Consider the following 17888-nt stretch of genomic DNA (forward strand, 5'->3'; position numbering starts at 1 on the left):
AGAAGGGGCTGGAGGAGGAGGGGCTGGAGGAGGGGCTAGAGGAGAAGGGGCTGAAGAAGGAGGGGCTGGAGGAGGAAGGGCTGGAGGAGGAGGGGCTGGAGGAGGAGGGGTTGGAGGAAGAGCTGGAGGAGAAGGGGCTGGAGGAGGAGGGGCTGGAGGAGGAGGGTCTGGAGGTGGAGGAGCTTGAGGAGGGGTTGGAGGAGGAGGGGCTGGATGGTGAGGGTCTGCGCGAGGAGGAGGAGGTTTGGAGGAGGAGGGGCTGGAGGAGGAGGGTCTGCGCGAGGAGGAGGAGGGGTTGGAGGAGGAGGGGCTGGAGGAGGAGGGTCTGCGCGAGGAGGAGGAGGGGCTGGAGGAGGAGGAGGGGCTGGGAGCGGAGGAGGGAGGAGGGTTTGGAAGAGGAGAAGGGGCTGAGGAGGTACTGGAAGAGAAAGAGGAGCAGGAGCTGGAGGAAGACGTGGAAGAGGAGCTGGAGGAGGAGGAAGAGGAGGAGTGGGGACGCCCACAACCGTGTTAGTAAGACACTGCTGTACTGTATGGCCTTACCATCTTGGTGGTTTTCCAATTCTGCTTGTGTAGTTACTTTTGCCACTGCTGTTACTGTTTCTATTAGCATTCTTACTCCCAATAATGGATACGATTATTTTTAATTAATTAAATGTCTGGGTATACTGTCTCAAAAATAGGTCTTCACTTTGGGAGGCCAAGACGGGTGGATCACGAGGTCAGGAGATCGAGACCATCCTGGCTAACACAGTGAAACCCCGTCTCTACTAAAAAATACAAAAAACTAGCCGGGTGAGTTGGCGGGCGCCTGTAGTCCCAGCTACTCGGGAGGCTGAGGCAGGAGAATGGCGTAAACCCGGGAGGCGGAGCTTGTAGTGAGCTGAGATCCGGCCACTGCACTCCAGCCCGGGTGACAGAGCGAGACTCCGTCTCAAAAAAAAAAAAAAAAAAAAAAAAAAGGTCTTGAATTTCTCCATCTCACCCAACCAAGCCAGGCCTCTATAGTGCTCATTTGGGCTCCTCAGCAGCCCCATGAACGCGAGATCTACTTCCTTTTTCACTCCACCTCCAATCATACTCCAATAACACTCTTAGTATCTACCCCTTTCCCCTAATTTTATGGTTTTCTCCAATGCCAATGAACAAAACTAGCATAATGGAGCCTGGTGTGGTGGCTTACCTCTGAGTCCCACCTACTTGGGAGGCTGAGGCAGGAGGATCCCTTGAGCCAGGAGTTCGAGGCTGCTGTGAGCCATAATCATGCCACTGCGCTCCAACTGAGACCAAAGACCAAGACCCCATCACTAAAAAAAAGAAAAGAAAGAAAATGAGCATAGCAGACATCCAAGGAGGATGCTTAGCGTGAGCACTAAGCCCACAGTTGTGGAACGCACATTCTTTTTTTTTTTTTTTTTTTTTTTTTTTAAGAGGGAATCTTGCTCTGTCACCCAGGCTGGAGTGCAGTAGTGCGATCTCAGCTCACTGCAACCTCCGCCCCCCAGGTTCAAGCGATTCTCCTGCCTCAGACTACAGGTGCCCGCCACCATGCCCAGCTAACTTTTGTATTTTTAGTAGAGACAGGGTTTCACCATATTGGCCAGGCTAGTCTCGAACTCCCGACCTTGTGATCCGTCTGCCTCGCACTTTCTTTACAAGTACCTACACAGGTCGTTTAGCAAAACTGATCGCGTGCTGGACCATAAATAAGTTTCAACAAATTTGAAAGCGTTTAAATCTTACGTGATTTCTCAGTCTTTCGACCTGGGAAAAGACAGCAACTGAAGATAAACTGCTTTCAAGAGACACAAGAACAAGCCTGTATACAAAGACCCATTGAACACTTTTGCCTCTATCTGGCGGGGTGTGGTTTTTCACACCTGTAATCCCAGCACTTTGGGAGGCCTAGGCGGGCAGATCACTTGAGGTCAGGAGTTCGAGACCAGCCTGGCCAACGTGATGAAACCCTGTCTCTACCAAAAATATAAAAAGTACTCCAGTTTGGTGGCAAGCGCTCATAATCCCAGCAAGCGTCCATAATCCCAGCTACTACTGAGGCAGGAGAATCTCTTGAACCCAGGCGACGGAGGCTGCAGTGAGCTGAGATTGTGCTATTGCACTCCAGCTTGGGTGACAGAGTGAGACCCCATCTCAAAAAATAAACAAAAAATTTGCCTCTGAGTTAATATGATTTGTTCTATGCCTTGAACTAAATAATTTGAATAGTTACCTGTAAGCTTCCTTTTCCTATTGTTGTCAAAACTATATAGAACTCATATTTCTGTTTGAAACATTACTTATATTTTGTTTTCCCGAGTCAAAAAACCGTTTTTCCTTTTGAGCTATTTTATAGCTACAACAATTAAGTAAAAAACGAAGATTACCCCCTCTTTCTGCCTGATATCTCCAGAGTCTGAAAATGACTTAAAATCCCATTGGCCCCAATCTGATTTGATATCAAGCACCCTCCCTCTAGGCCCAGGGACGATTGCAGAAGAGGTAACTCATGAGATTGTAAGGGCTGGTTTCGAGGGATAAAATGTGTTCAGACCCTCTGAATCAAAGACGGTTCACAAATACCTAAATAGCTGATAGCTCAATACATAAAACTTAGGATAAGTCAATTCTGTAACCTCACTTTCTGGATTTTGGTTTTTGACTCAGCTTAATACATAAAACTTAGAGGTAAGTCAATTTTCTAACCTCACTTTTTGGATTTTGATTTTTGGCTCTTACACAAAAGGTTGGGGTTTTTTTGTTGTTGTTTTGTTTGTTTGTTTTGTTTTGTTTTGATTTTTTTGAGATGGAGTCTCACTCTGTGGCCCAGACTGGACTCGGCTCACTGCGACCTCCACCTCCTGGGTTCAAGCAATTCTCTTGCCTCAGCCTCCCAAGTAGCTAGGATCACAGGCATGTGCCACCATGCTGGTCAGGCTGGTCTCAAACTCCCGACCTCGTGATCCATCCGCCTGCGTGGTGGTGGGCACCTATAATCCCAGCTACTTGGGAGGCTGGAACAGGAGAATTGCTTGAACCCGGGAGGTGGAGTTTGCAATGAGCTGAGATCACGCCATTGCACTCCAGCCTGGGCGACAAGAGTGAAACTCTGTCTCAAAAAAAAAAATAAAAATAAAAAAGGCTTTAAAAATTAAAAAAAACAAATAAATAAAATCCTAAGCCCCCCCAATGGATTGAACAGACCTCCTCTTGGCTAAGGGAACCCCAGAGAAACCTGAAAAACAGCATTCCTGGCCGTGACAAGAAGGGAGGCTGGACATGCCTCATTCTTCCCTCTCCCTTTTGGAATTTAGGCACCACTGACCAGCATCATTGAAATAGAGGTCGTGACATTGACAAAACAGAGTTTTTGTTTTGTTTTGTTTTTTGAGACAGAGTCATGCTCTATTGCCAGGCTAGAGTGCAGTGGCATGACCTCGGCTCACTGCAACCTCTGCCTCCTGGGTTCAAGCAATTCTCCTGCCTCAGCCTCCCGAGTAGCTGGGAATACAGGCGCCCACCACCATGCCCAGCTAATTTTTGTATTTTTACTAGAGACGAGGTTTCACCATGTTGGCCAGGATAGTTTCAGTCTCTTGACCTAGTGATCCACCTTTCTTAGCCTCCCAAAGCACTGGGATTACAGGCGTGAGCCACCACGCCCAGCCAAAACAGACTCTTTATGGCAACAAGATACTAAATTCTAACCAGACCCTTGTATAGCATCACATGACAGATAGCAGACCCTGAAGGAAAGGAAAATATTTTACCCCAAAATGTATTTCTTTTTTTTTTTTTGAGATGGAGTCTCGCTGTGTCACCCAGGCTGGAGTGCAGTGGCATGATCTCGGCGCACTGCAATCTCCACCTCCCAGGTTCAAGCAATTCCCCTGCCTCAGCCTCCCGAGTAGCTGGGATTACAGGTGCATGCCTCCACACCCAGCTAATGTTTGTATTTTTAGTAGAGACGGGGTTTCACCATGTTGGTCAGGCTGATCCTGAACTCCTGACTTCAGGTGATCCACCAGCCTCAGCCTCCCAAAGTGCTGGGATTACAGGCGTGAGCCACCATGCCTAGCCCCCAAATATATTTATTTGACTTATTTTGGAATGTCCCTGCAAAGCCGTCTTCTGTGGGGGAAATTTACATCTCTAAAGCATCTCCATTAGGAGCCTGGCCTTTCCTTTCTAGGCCTTTCCTGGATTTAGGAGAAATTAAATGAGAGTCTAATACAGGGGGGTCCAATCTTTTTTTTTTTTTTTTGATACAGAGTCTCTGTCACCCAGGCTGGAGTGCAGTGGCGCGATCTCAGCTCACTGCAAGCTCTGCCTCCTGGGTTCACCCCATTCTCCTCCCTCAGCCTCCGGAGTAGCTGGGACTGCAGGTGCCTGCCACCACACCCAGCTAATTTTTAAAATTTTTTAGTAGAGACAGGGTTTCACCATGTTAGCCAGGATGGTCTTGATTTCCTGACTGTGATCTGCCCTCCTCGGCCTCCCAAAGTGCTGGGATTACAGGCATGAGCCACCACGCCCAGCCAGGGGGGTCCAATCTTGTGGCATCCCTAGGCCACATTGGAAGAAGAATTATCGGCTGGGTGCGGTGGCTCACATGATTACTGTTTTCTGGACCATGGTCACTCATTGGCTCAGAATAAACTTTTAAAAATATTTTACAGCTTTTTTTTTTTTTCATCAACAAGGTTGACACAAGGTTGCTTGATGGAAAATTAATCTACAGAATCAACTACTGTTCTAAATGACAGCAAAAAGCAGAAAACAATTTTTTTTTTTTTTTTTTTTTGAGACAGAGTCTCGCTTAGTCGCCCAGGCTGGAGTGCAGTGGCGCGATCTCGGCTCACTGCAAGCTCCGCCTCCCGGGTTCACGCCATTCTCCTGCCTCAGCCTCCCGAGTAGCTGGGACTACAGGCGCCCGCCGCCTCGCCCGGCTAATTTTTTGCATTTTTAGTAGAGACGGGGTTTCACAGTGTTAGCCAGGATGGTCTCGATCTCCTGACCTTGTGATCCGCCCGCCTCGGCCTCCCAAAGTGCTGGGATTACAGGCGTGAGCCACCGCGCCCGGCCAGAAAACAAATTTTTAAAAGATACCATTTACAGGCCAGGCGTGGTGGCTCATGCCTGTAATCCCAGTACTTTGGGAGGCCAAGGCAGACAAATCACCTGAGGTCGGCAGTTCGAGACCAGCCTGACCAATATGGTGAAACCCCATCTCTACTAAATATAAAAAGTTAGCTGAGCATGGTGGTGCATGCCTGTAATTGCAGCTACTTGGGAGGCTGAGGCAGGAGAATCGCTTGAACCCAGGAGGAGGAGGTTGCAGTGAGCCAAGATTGCACCATTGTACTCCAGCCTGGGCAACAAGAGCAAAATTCTGTCTCAAAAAAAAAAAAAAAAAAAAGATTCCATTTACAATAATTTCAAAATAGATCAAATACCTAGAAATGGGGATGGATGCCCCATTCTCCATGGTGTGGTTATTCCACATTGCCTGCCTGCGTCAAAACATCTCATGTACTCCGTAAGTATATGTATCTACCATGTACCCACACAAATTAAAAATTAAAAAAATACCTAGGAATATTCAGGACTTCACAAGAACTTTAAATGGAGAAAGTTTATGAATTGAAAACCTCACTATTTAAATCTCACTATTTAAATTAAAAAGATAGATACGAACTACAGAAATCTGAGTAAAGTATGCACTTGAGTTAATAATGTATCAATATTGGTTCATTAATTGTCACAGACCACACCAAAGTAAGATGTCAACAATAGAGAAAATTGGTTTTGGGGCTATATGGATACTGTACCATGTTTGCAATTTTTCTGTAAAACAAACTCTTCTAAGATTTTTAAAGCTTATTAAAAATATACCTTTTAAGAGTGAAAAAGAAAGCCACAGAACGTGAGAAGAAATTTGCAATACATATGATTGATATGGAACTTATATTAGTCAGAGTCTATTTGGAAGAGAGAAACCACACCAATCATTTGAACAGGGAGAAATAAATATAAGGAATTGTTCGCTAAGTACAAAGTTGTTAAGTTCAGAAGAAAAAAATAACTCTAAAATATCCTAAAGGTAAAGGTAGCACCTGCAGGAAGCGACTACCACTACCCCTAGGGATAAGGAACAAAGGGAAGAGGTTGGAATGATGAGAACCTAGATGCTTAGAGGAGGGACCCCATGGAGCTGCCAGAAGTGTCCAAACCAGAGTGACTCCATCTTGAATGAGAGGAAAATACAGTGAGACCTGCTGGGTCACATTCCCAGGAGGTGAAGCACTCTTATGGCTGAGGGAACAAGTTAATGATGCTTACTAACTAAACAGACCCAGTACTTCAGGAAACGCCGATGTCCCGATATCTTTTTTTTTTTTTTTTTTTTTTTTTGAGACAGAGTCTGGCTCTGTCGCCCAGGCTAGAGTGCAGTGGCCGGATCTCAGCTCACTGCAAGCTCCGCCTCCCGGGTTCACACTATTCTCCTGCCTCAGCCTCCCGAGTAGCTGGGACTACAGGCGCCCGCCACCTCGCCCGGCTAGTTTTTTGTATTTTTTAGTAGAGACGGGGTTTCACTGTGTTAGCCAGGATGGTCTCGATCTCCTGACCTCGTGATCCGCCCGTCTCGGCCTCCCAAAGTGTTGGGATTACAGAATTGAGCCACTGTGCCCGGTCCCGATATCTTAAGAACAAAAACTTTCTTAATTTAAGAATAGGTTTCGACTGGGTGTGGTGGCTCAGACCTATAATCCCAGCACTTTGGGAGGCCAAGGCATGTGCATCACCTGAATCCAGGAGGTTGAGACCAGCTTGGGTAACATGGTGCCATCTCTACCAAAAACCAAAATTAGCCAGGTGTTGTGGCACACACCTGTGGTCCCAGCTACTCAGGAGGCTGAGGTGGGCGGATCATTGAGCCTGGGAGTTTGAGGCTGCAGTGAGCCATGATCACGCCAGTGCACTCCAGCTTGGGGGAGGGGAGCAAGACCCCATTTTTTTTTTTTTTTTTTTTTGAGATGGAGTCTCGCTCTGTCGCCCAGGCTGGAGTGCAGTGGCCGGATCTCAGCTCACTGCAAGCTCCGCCTCCCAGGTTCACGCCATTCTCCGGCCTCAGCCTCCCGACTAGCTGGGACTACAGGCGCCCGCCACCTCGCCCGGCTAGTTTTTTGTATTTCTTAATAGAGACGGGGTTTCACCGTGTTAGCCAGGATGGTCTCGATCTCCTGACCTCGTGATCCGCCCGTCTCGGCCTCCCAAAGTGCTGGGATTACAGGCTTGAGCCACTGCGCCCGGCCTGACCCCATCTTAAAAAAAAAAAAAGGAATAGCTAGATCCAAACATACATGCACTTAACAGGTAAGGGAATCTACGGAGCTGTTACAAACCTTGTTCCTGCAACCAGTCCCGAGACCATAGCATATCACAGTCCTGAGGCCACAGTGTATTATGCAGTGGGCATTGCCAGGGTTCCTGCACCAGCCAGCAGCATCTCGGCTGCTGAGGGTTCTTTAGCCAGCAGGCTGACTTACGCCTTCGTTCCCCAGGGGCATGAACCCGCGATTACCCTGCCCTTTATATGTTTGTGTTCAGTTGCTGTAGCTTTCTACTGGCCTCTACTGTTGGGTAGAAATGCTAAAACACACGTCAGAAAATCCCCTGGGCTCCCGCATATCCTGAGCCTCAGTGTGGAGCCGCGACTCACTTTGAACTTGGCATTAGGCATCAATCATCCCAGCTGGTAAAGACACATACTTCTTGGTTTTGTTTTGTTTTTGAGACAGGGTCTTGCTTTGTTGCCCAGGCTGGAGTACAGTGGTTCAATCACAACTCACTGCTGCTTCCACCTCCTGGGCTCAGATGATCCTCCTGCCTCAGCCTCCCTAGTAGCTGGGACTGCAGGCGTGCACCACCATACCCAGCAATTTTTTATTTAATTTTGTTTTTGTAGTGACAGGGTTTGTCCATGTTGCCCAGGTTGGTCTCGAACTCCTGGACTCAAGCAATCTTCCTGCCCTGGCCTCCCAAAGTGTTGGGATTATAGGCGTGAGCCACCGTGCCTGGCCCTGCTTATCGGTGTTTTGATGCAGTGGAATGAGGACACCAAGTTGCCAGGTGGTAGTGTCATTTTCCAAATCAGAGGAACCATCCTTGAATTCCTCGGTGGAGGAAAAGAGGCTGATGGTATCTGCAGAGGGGGCAGCTATGGAAATCTGAGCCCCTCTGAAGCGAACTGGCCTCAGAGACACTGGCCCGGCACAGCAGTCCCCACAGCCATCCATCTGGTACTTGGTCCCAGAACTGCCAGACACCTTGATCCCAATCCATTCCTTTCCAAATCCTGAACCATCCAGCCAGACATTTGCAACTGCTCAAGAGTCAGTGTGGATGCATGCAGGCAATACTATCAAGGGATTAGGAAGAAGTGAAGGGCTGGAACACACCAGTGAACCTGAGAACAGTGTACACGAAGTACACAGATTGTATGACTCCGTTTCCGTGAACTGTCTGGAGCAGGCACATTCGGAGAGACAGGCAGTGGATTTGCGGTTGCCAGAGGCTGGGGTTGGGTGGGGTGGGGGAGAATGGACAGTCATGGCTAATAGGAACGGGGTTTCTTTTAGACAGATGAAAATCTGCTAAACTTCGATTGGGTGATGGTTGCACAGGTCTGTGAATATACTAGGAAGCTTTGGATTATACAGTTTAAATAAGTGAATCTTATGGTATGTGAATTATATCTCAATAAGGCAGTTTTTGGTTTGTTGTTTTGTTTTTGTTTTTGCTTTTGAGTTTCCTTTATGTTGCCCAGGTTGGAGTGCAATGGCACAATCTCGGCTCACTGCAGCCTCCACCTGCCAGATTCAAGCAATTCTCCTGCTTCGGCCTCCTGAGTAGCTGGGATTACAGGCACGTGCCAGTACGCCCAGCAAATTTGCTGGCCAGGCTGGTCTTGAACTCCTGACCTCAGGTGACCCACCCACCTCGGCTTCCCAAAGTGCTGGGATTACAGGCGTGAGCCACCGCGCCCGGCCAATAAAGCAGTTTTTAAAAAGTTAATCGTGGCTTGCTCAAGGCTCTCAGCAAAAATTGTGGAGCAAGGAACTCCCAATTCTGCCCCTTCATAAAGGCACATTTAAAAATGCGCAAAAATCGTCAGAGTAAAATTTTTTTGGCAGCTCAGGAAATTCACAGGAATGACTGTTCCACCTGAGGAACAGTGATTCAGAAAGAATGGCTGATGGTCATTAGGAACAGTGAACTTGATGGCTTTTTCATTGATCCTAGTCACTTACCCCACTTCCTACAAAGATTTTGAGAGAATTGGACTAGGATCAACACAGCCAGGTTGGCCCCAATGGGATAGAGAAGGTACGGAATGAAAAGAGACCTTTTCCCTCCAAGCTTCTAAGGCAGGGATGAGGTTAGGCTCAACAACAAACACAACACAGCCCTCCGATACCACTCGACGCCCAACACAGACGCCATGTTGTGCGGGACACCGTGTCACAGTTACAGGAAGGAAAAATAATTCATGCCAAGAGCCATGAGGAATCATTTCTGGAGCCTGCACGAAGGAAGTGGCAAAGTGCCCCGCTGGCTTTGAGAAAAGATGGACTTGGGGGGCTGCTGTGCGCTCCCCTGGGCCTGTATTCCCACTCTTCGAACTGGAGGGTCTACAGCAGCCTGTCCTGTGTCCACTGGGTGTGTAGTCACTGGGTGTGGGGCAGACAGTCGGCCTCTTAGTCTTCGGTCCGCAATGGAGAGGAACTGTAACTGGTAAACTGCACTGAGGCCTCTCATTTGCACCTGGACCTCATTACGTCACCAGAGCAGGAGGCCGTGATAGATGCGGCTTTGCGGGGAGCAGTGAGTGTATTCTGCATGTGCAAGGAATATAAACAATTCATGGCTAGAGGATGGACTGCTTTGGATTTAAACACGCCAAATGCCTTGACACTTCTCTCGTCAAAACTGCAGCCTAAGCCAAGGGCGGTATTGCACACCTGTAGTCCTGGCTACTCAGGAGGCTGAGGCAGGAGGACCACCTGGAGGTCAAGGCCTGGGAGTCAAGTTTTCAGGGAGCTATGATGACACCACCGTACTCCAGCCTGGGGGACAGAGTGAGACCCTATCTCCAAACAAATACAAAACAGGCTGGGTGTGGTGGCTTGGGAGGTCGAGGTGGGTGGATCACTGAGGTCAGGAGTTTGAGACCAGCCTGGCCAACACGGTGAAACCCCGTCTCTACTAAAATTACAAAAATTAGCCGGGTGTGGTGGCGGGCGCCTGTAATCCCAGCTACTCAGGAGGCTGAGGTAGGAGGATTGCTTGAACCTGGGAGGCAGAGGTTGCAGTGAGCTGAGATCGCACCACTGCACTCCAGCCTGGGCAACAGAGCAAGACTCTATCTCAAAAAAAAAAAAAAAAAAAAATTGCAGCCTAAGCCTTCTCCTCTTGAATGTGTGCTATTCGGAGTGACTCCTTTCTTTTTTTCTTTTCTTTTTTAGGGGACAGGGTCTCGTTCTGTCGCCCAAGCTGGAGTGCAGTGGTGCAATCACAGCTCACTGCAGTCTCAACCTCCTCAGCTCAAGTGAGCCTCAGCCTCCCAAAGTGCTTGGGTAACAGGTGTGCACCCCTGCGTCTGGCCCTTTCGTGAGTCCTTTCTAAGAAGTAGTATGTGGCAACAGCAGCACCGTCTGGTTTCTGTGGCTGGGTGGTGGCCTCCATCCGGCTGTCTTGGCCTCGGGACGCTTGCAGGGGCTTCTCCTGGACTGGCTTGTGTTCCCTGTTGCTCTCCAGACTCCATGGCTCCTGCCCATTTCCAAGCCTGGGCTTGTGAGCTTCCTAGAGATACCATGAGCTACTGATATTCTTTCCTCATCTGTTCGTAGGGGGTTGGATCCTTTGACTCGCAGGTAAGAGCTCCGTGTTGGCTTTCTGGGGCTACGTAACAAATGTCGGCCGGGCGCGGTGGCTCAAGCCTGTAATCCCAGCACTTTGGGAGGCCGAGACGGGCGGATCACGAGGTCAAGAGATCGAGACCATCCTGGCTAACACAGTGAAACCCCATCTCTACTAAAAAATACAAAAAACTAGCTGGGCAAGGTGGCGGGCGCCTGTAATCCCAGCTACTCGGGAGGCTGAGGCAGGAGAATGGCATAAACCCAGGAGGCGGAGCTTGCAGTGAGCTGAGATCCAGCCACTGCACCCCAGCCTGGGCGACAGAGCCAGACTCCGTCTCAAAAAAAAAAAAAAAGTCACAAACTTGGTGACTTCCAGTGACATATTTATTCTCCCATTCTGGCAGTCAAAAGCTTGGAATTAAGGGGTTGGCAGGGCTCCCCCGACTCCAGAGGCTCTGGGGGTATTTTGTTCCGTGCCTCTCTCTTGGCTTCAGGAGGCTGCCAGCAATGTTTGGCCTTCCTTGGCATCACTCCAGTCTCTGCCTCTGTGGTCACTGAGCATCCCTCTCTTCTGTCTGTCTCTCCTCTGTTTATCTCTAACAAGGACACATCATTGGATTTAGGGCCTACTCAGATAATCAGGGATGATATACTTAGTTAGTTACATCTGCAAGGACCCTTTATGTAAACAAGGTCACACGAACAGGTTTCAGGGATGTGATGTGGACGTATATTTTGGGAGTCCACCATTCAACCCACCGCAAACCCTAATGCAGAAATTGGTGCAGAAAAAAATGGGGAGAATCTGGGATTGTCTATCTGGCCAGGCTGTGGCAAAAAGCAATGAAGATACTGCTTGTCTCAGGGAATGGGGCAAAGGGTGGTCTCCTGGGGTCCCCTGGGAGGAGGAGCCCAGTGAAAGTCTCTGGGGTTCCAGATGGCGCCCCAAAAAGAATTCAATGGCTATGTCTATGGTGTGGGATACTTTTGAAACAGCTCTTCAAGAATGAGAATAAGTCCAGATGCCATGGCTCATGCCTGTAATCCCAGCATTTTGGGAAGCCATGGTGAGCATATGGCTTGAGCCCAGAAGTTCAAGACCAGCCTGGGAACATGGCAAAACCCTGTCTCTACAAAATCCAAGTACCAAAACCAAAAACAAAACCTAAAAAAATAGCTGAGTGTGCCGGTAGTCCCAACTACTAGGGAGGCTGAGGTAGGAGGATTGCTTGAGCCCAGGAGGCCAAGGCTGCAGTGAGTTGTGATCATGCCACTGCACTCCAGCCTGGGCAACAGAGTGAGTCCCTGTCTTAAAAAAAAAAAAAAAAAAGAGCCCGGGCGCAGTGACTCACGCCTGTAATCCCAGCACTTTGGGAGGCTGAGGCAGGAGAATCACTTGAACCCAGGAGGCAGAAGTTGCAGTGAGCTGAGATCCTGCTACTGCACTCCAGCCTGGGCAACAGAGCAAGACTCTGTCTCAAAAAAAAAAAAAAAAGAAAGAAAGAAAAAGAAAAAGAAAGAAAAGAAAAGCTATGATTCCTAAATTTTAGTTTAGAGAACAGACCAATAGCCCAAGGTGCTGTCTGCCTGAAGCTGACCTGTGGCACTGCATCTAGGAAGGGGCCTCGGGCAGCTTCCAGCAAGGGGCCCAGGCCAGCCTCTAACAGGCTCAGAGGTTTCTTTTTTTTTCTCTTTTCTTTTCTTTTTTTTTTGAGACAGAGTCTCCCTCTATCGCCTAGGCTAGAGTGCAGTGGTCCATCTTGGCTCACTGCAACTTCTGCCTCCCAGGTTCAAGCGATTCTCCTGCCTCAGTCTCCCAGGTAGCTGGGACTACAGGCAGGCACCACCACGCCCAGGTTTTTTTTTTTTTTTTTGTAGTTTTAGTAGAGACGGGGTTTCACCATGTTGGCCAGGCTGGTCTCAAACTCCTGACCTCAGGTGATCTGCCCGCCTGGCTTCCCAAAGTGTTGGGATTACAGGTGTGAGCCCCTACACTGGGCCAGGCCCAGAGGTTTCAGAGGGGTCGTAAGGAGTATGACTTTCAGGTGTGTTGCCTTAGGTGTCCCTGACCTGAGTCTGTGGCCACACTGGGTCCCAGTCAGGGTCCTGCTGTTGACCAAGAAGACTTGCTAAGCTTGTGCATCTGCTCTTCTCTGGAGCTCCTCAGCTCGGGCTGGGCCGGATCTCAGCTTTTTCTCTCTGGCAGCCACCAGAGCTGAAAGCTTCTTTTTTTTTTTTTTTTTTTTTTTTTTTTTTTTTGAGACGGAGTCTTGCTCTGTGGCCCAGGCTGGAGTGCCGTGGCTGGATCTCAGCTCACTGCAAGCTCCGCCTCCCAGGTTCACGCCATTCTCCTGCCTCAGCCTCCCGAGTAGCTGGGACTACAGGCGCCCGCCACTTCGCCTGGCTAGTTTTTTGTATTTTTTAGTGGAGACGGGGTTTCACCGTGTTAGCCAGGATGGTCTCGATCTCCTGACCTCGTGATCCACCCGTCTCGGCCTCCCAAAGTGCTGGGATTACAGGCGTGAGCCACCGCGCCCGGCCTGAAAGCCTCTTTACAGAAGCTGCCAAAGAGGTCCTCTGGCTTTCCTGCCTCCCCGGAAAGGCTGATGAATGGCCCTCAGCTGCTCGCTGGCTTTCCTCAGTGCATTCAGGGCTCCCTGCAACAGCCATCCACGGCCACTCGTCTAAGGATGAACCCCCACTGCTCGAAAGTCTGAGGCGTCGCACCCGCCAGTATGTTCCCTCCCATGGGCATCTCATCCCAGCTCTCCACTGGGGAAGGTTTTAATGATTGCTCCCTTGTGCTAGGGACTCTCAGTGCCCACCTGCCCTCGGCAATGGGGTTCCTTAAGGTGATCCAGCCCGTAATAGCATGCAGGGGTCAGCGTCCTTGGGTTCCTCCAGGCACCAAGTGGTGGGAGGAGAGGGGAGGGGGCAGGACGCCACTGGCTCTTGGGGCATAGCAGGGTCCATTCCACCTGGAGAAAAGGCGGTGGGGCCACGAAGCCAGCAGTTGCCTCCTGGGGCGCGGCTGACAGCGCGGCTTGACCCTCTCGGGCCACGGTAGCAGGAGGGCGGGGACACAGTTGGGCGTGGGTATGTGGGGATGGCGGCCATTGACAAAGGCCTGTTCCAAGCACAGTAACAGCATCAGTGATCAGCACCTGGGTACAAAGCTGGCCGGGTTCATGACGCTCTGGGATGCCGAGGCGGACAGATCATGACAACCGTGACCTGTGTTTTGGCTCTGCAGGGACAGAAAAGGGAAACCGTGGGTGGGGGGAGGAAAAATAATAACGCAGTGCCTGGTGCGACTCAAGTTAAATGTTCCGCAGGAGGACACGCCTGTCTTGGTGCATGTGCCTGTCGCCGTGGGACGGCCCCATGTCCAGGTGGCAGTGGCGAGGGTGTGAGCAGAGGTCTCAGAGTGGCCACCTCCAAGCTCACGTCTGAGGCAGCCGGGCCTGGGAGGAGCCAGGCCAGCTGGGCCGCACTCTGGGCCAAAGGTTCCTGGCGACAGACACAGAGGGAAACTGTCCAGGCTGCAGATGACATGCAGGGGCTGAACATCCACCTCCCCATTGCCCGCCCTCTTCGTGGCAGGGGCGCTGAGACCCTGGGCGGCCCCACCGGTGTTTGAGAGAAGTGGGTCCACCCTCTGCCGAGTAAGCCCGTGGGAGCTTGGACCATTCAGGGAAATGGAGATGGCTATGGGAGGGACTTCCTAGCGTCATGGCAGGCGAGCATGGAGCCCCGAACTAGGACCCTGGAGGCGACTGTATGGGCCCTGAGCCGGGATTGGGTCAGCTGTCCTCAGCGCTGGGCATGCAGCCATCTCAGGGCCCTGGGTACCTGCTGTGCCCATTTCACCCAGAGGCCAGAGGTTTGACTGGCCTGCCCAGGACCTCAGAGTGACTGGGTGGAGCCCCCACTTGGGGAAGCCCCCAGCTCTCCTACAGTCAGCCCCTAGCATGTGTGAGAGGCTGGGGAGGCCAGACCTTGGGGTTCTTCTCAAGGGGTTTCCAGTCTCAGGAGGCAATTCCTACCGGCCCCTCCCATCCTGGATGTGTCACAGCCACCACTGGGGTCTGAGATCAACATCTCCAGGCTGAGCCCACCCCGGGCCTCACAGAAGCTGCAATTGGACCTTCAAATTCTTCCACAGGATGCAGCCAAGAAATTCACCTTGGCCCCAGCAGCAAAACTCACTCCTTTGGAGCCAGGCTAAGCCTGGGGACCCTGGGAGGACACTTGCCTTGGGGACCTCTGCCAGGTTCAGCACAATTGCCACACACCATCAGCATGAAGCTCGGGGTGTGCAGTGGGATAGGAGGGGGCTCAGGGCATCTGCAGGTGTCTAACTCTGCTCAGAAACAACACAGCACCCTCTAGGACCCCTGGGACCTCCCTAGCAGACAAGAGGCCAGGGCGGCAGCCTCTGTTTCTCAGACACATCTGACACCTCCCTCCTGACACTGTGACAATCCTAGACTGACTCTGCATCTCCCCAGGCCTTGCACAGGGTGGATGGATGGATAAATGTACAGATGGATGGATGGATGGATGGATGGATGGATGGATGGATGTACAGATGGATGGTGGATGGATGGATGGGTAGATGGATAGACACATGGGTGGATGGGTAGATGGGTGGATAAATGGGTGGATGAATGGATGGATGATGGATGGATGAGTGGATGGGTAGGGGGTGGATGGATAGATGGAGGGCTGGGTGGATGGATGGGTGGGAGGATGGAATGATAGATGGGTAGAGGGATGGATGGATGGGTGGATGGATGGGTGGATGGGTAGATGGATGGGTAGGTGGATGGATGGATGGATGGGAGAATGAACTCATTCTGGTTGAACTCCCACCAGTTGTGCTCAGAAACAACACAGCGCCCTCCGGGACCTCTGAGACCTCCCCAGGAGGCAAGAGGCCACGGTGGCAGCCTCTGTGGCCCAGAGACATGCTAGACCCTGTTCTGGGTGCTGGGAAGACACAAAGGAGGTAAACCCACAGGTCAAGCCCACAGGAGACCACCCCACACCCAGGTAGACATTGCAGGACCTCTAAGCAAGGTACAGAGAGCACTGGGGAGGCCAGGAGATGGTCCCTGAGGGAAAAGATGGCTGAGCTGTGTTTTAGGAGACACATACATTTCCTGGGGGACCAGCCTCCCATGGGCCCACTGCTGGGCAAAGCCAGACACAGCTGGGTGTGAAGAGAATTTCAAGAGCAAGAGGAGTGTAGGATTTGGGGTGGGTCTAGAGAGTGGCATAAATTAGAGAGGGCTGTGAGGGGTGCAGAGGGCCTGGAGAATCATGACCAGGAGGCTGGATGTGCTCAGAGGGCAGGGGGACCCAAGATTGTTGTTTTGTTTTGAAATATAGCAAGCAGCTTTATTGAAATATAATTCGCATACTGTACAATCCACCTATACAATTCAGTGTACAATTCAGCGGTTCTTAGTATATTCACAGAGTTGTGCAGCCATCGCCACCATCAATTTTATAACATTTTCATCACTCCCCAACCCTTGTACCCATGAGCAGTTACTCCCCACCCCCACCTCCTGGCACCCCCTCCCACCCCCTAGCCCCTCACAATCTACTTTCTGTCTCTCTGGATTTGCCTGTTCTGGACATTTCATAGAAATGGAATCATACAACGTGTAGCCTTTGTGTCTGGCTTCTTTCACTGAACACAAAATTTCGAGTGCATCCATGTTGTAGCATGGATCAGAAAACTTCATTCGTTTTTAAGGCTGAGTAACATTCCATCATATGTTTATCTATGTTTTGTTTTTTGTTTGCTTTCTTTTCACTCTTGTTGCCAGGCTGGAGTACAGTGGTGCGATCTCGGCTCACTGCAACCTCTGCCTCCCAGGTTCAAGCAATTCTCCTGCCTCAGCCTCACAAGTAGCTAGGATTACAGGTGACTGCCACCATGCCTGGCTAATGATTATTGTTTTGTTTGTGTGTGTGTGTGTGTATTTTTAGTACAGATGGGGTTTCACCATGTTGGCCAGGCTGGTCTTGAACTCCTGACCTCAGGTGATCCACCCGCTTCGGCCTCCCAAAGTGCTGGGATTATAGGCGTGAGCCACTGCGCCCGGCCTCTTGTTTTGTTTTGTTGGACTTTTGGGTTGTTTCAGCATTTTGGCTGTTTTGAACAATGCTCCTATAAATACAGGTGTGCAAGGTTTTATGTAGACACAAAGGTGGGCTTTGAGCAGCAGGGGACATGATCAGATTTAAAGGGGTCATTCTTCCTGCAGGTGGGGATGGGGGTCAGATGGAGAAAAGAGCCCAGAAAGGCTTGGCCAATCCTTGGGGAAGTATCACCCCACACTTTCTCCCCAGTTCCCAGCATACACACGTGCACGTGCACATGTATGTGTGTACATCTGAGCAGCCTCCAAGGCCTGCTTTTGTTGAGTCTCCCAGAGACAGGCAAAGCTGGCCCAGGTCTGAGCTGATGGAGGAGAAGAGTCTCTTGAGTAGAGATCCTTGAGTTCTTGTATTGACATAGGGGTCAGCCTCAGTGCAGAACTGTTTACATCCCTGCTCTCCCAGAACCCCCATGGCCACGGGTGGGGCAGATTGCAATATGGCCACTCATGGGAGAGGAGACAGAAGGTCATGCTGGTGTGGGCAGAGCCAGGCTTCAGGCAGGCAGACCTAAGCCCAAGTTCAAGACATCAGTGGCCACCAGGCATGTGTGGCTTCTGAGCTCTTGCAATGAGGCTTGTCTGACTGAGGAACTGAACCTTTATCTAATTTGTTTTTTGTTTTTTCAGACAGGGTCTTGCTCTGTCTCCCAGGTGAAAGTGCAGTGATATAAACATTGCTTGCTGCAGCCTCGACCTCCTGGGCTCAAACGATCCTCCCCCCTCAGTCTCCTGAGTAGCTGGGACCACAGGTGTGTGCCACCATGCTTGGCTAATTTAAAACAAAAAAATT

General features: G+C 50.5%; 1 long non-coding RNA gene across 1 annotated transcript; it reads left to right on the forward strand.

Annotated features, from left to right (window-relative positions):
- The first annotated feature begins 361 nt into the window (after positions 1-361).
- Positions 362-16600, forward strand: LOC114672698 (uncharacterized). The gene is made up of 3 exons (XR_013405315.1): positions 362-509; positions 10527-10644; positions 14258-16600. It is a non-coding gene; the product is annotated as an uncharacterized LOC114672698 (long non-coding RNA).
- The last annotated feature ends 1288 nt before the right edge of the window (positions 16601-17888 follow it).

Source organism: Macaca mulatta, chromosome 15 (assembly GCF_049350105.2).
Source record: "Macaca mulatta isolate MMU2019108-1 chromosome 15, T2T-MMU8v2.0, whole genome shotgun sequence".
Lineage (NCBI taxonomy): Eukaryota > Metazoa > Chordata > Mammalia > Primates > Cercopithecidae > Macaca > Macaca mulatta.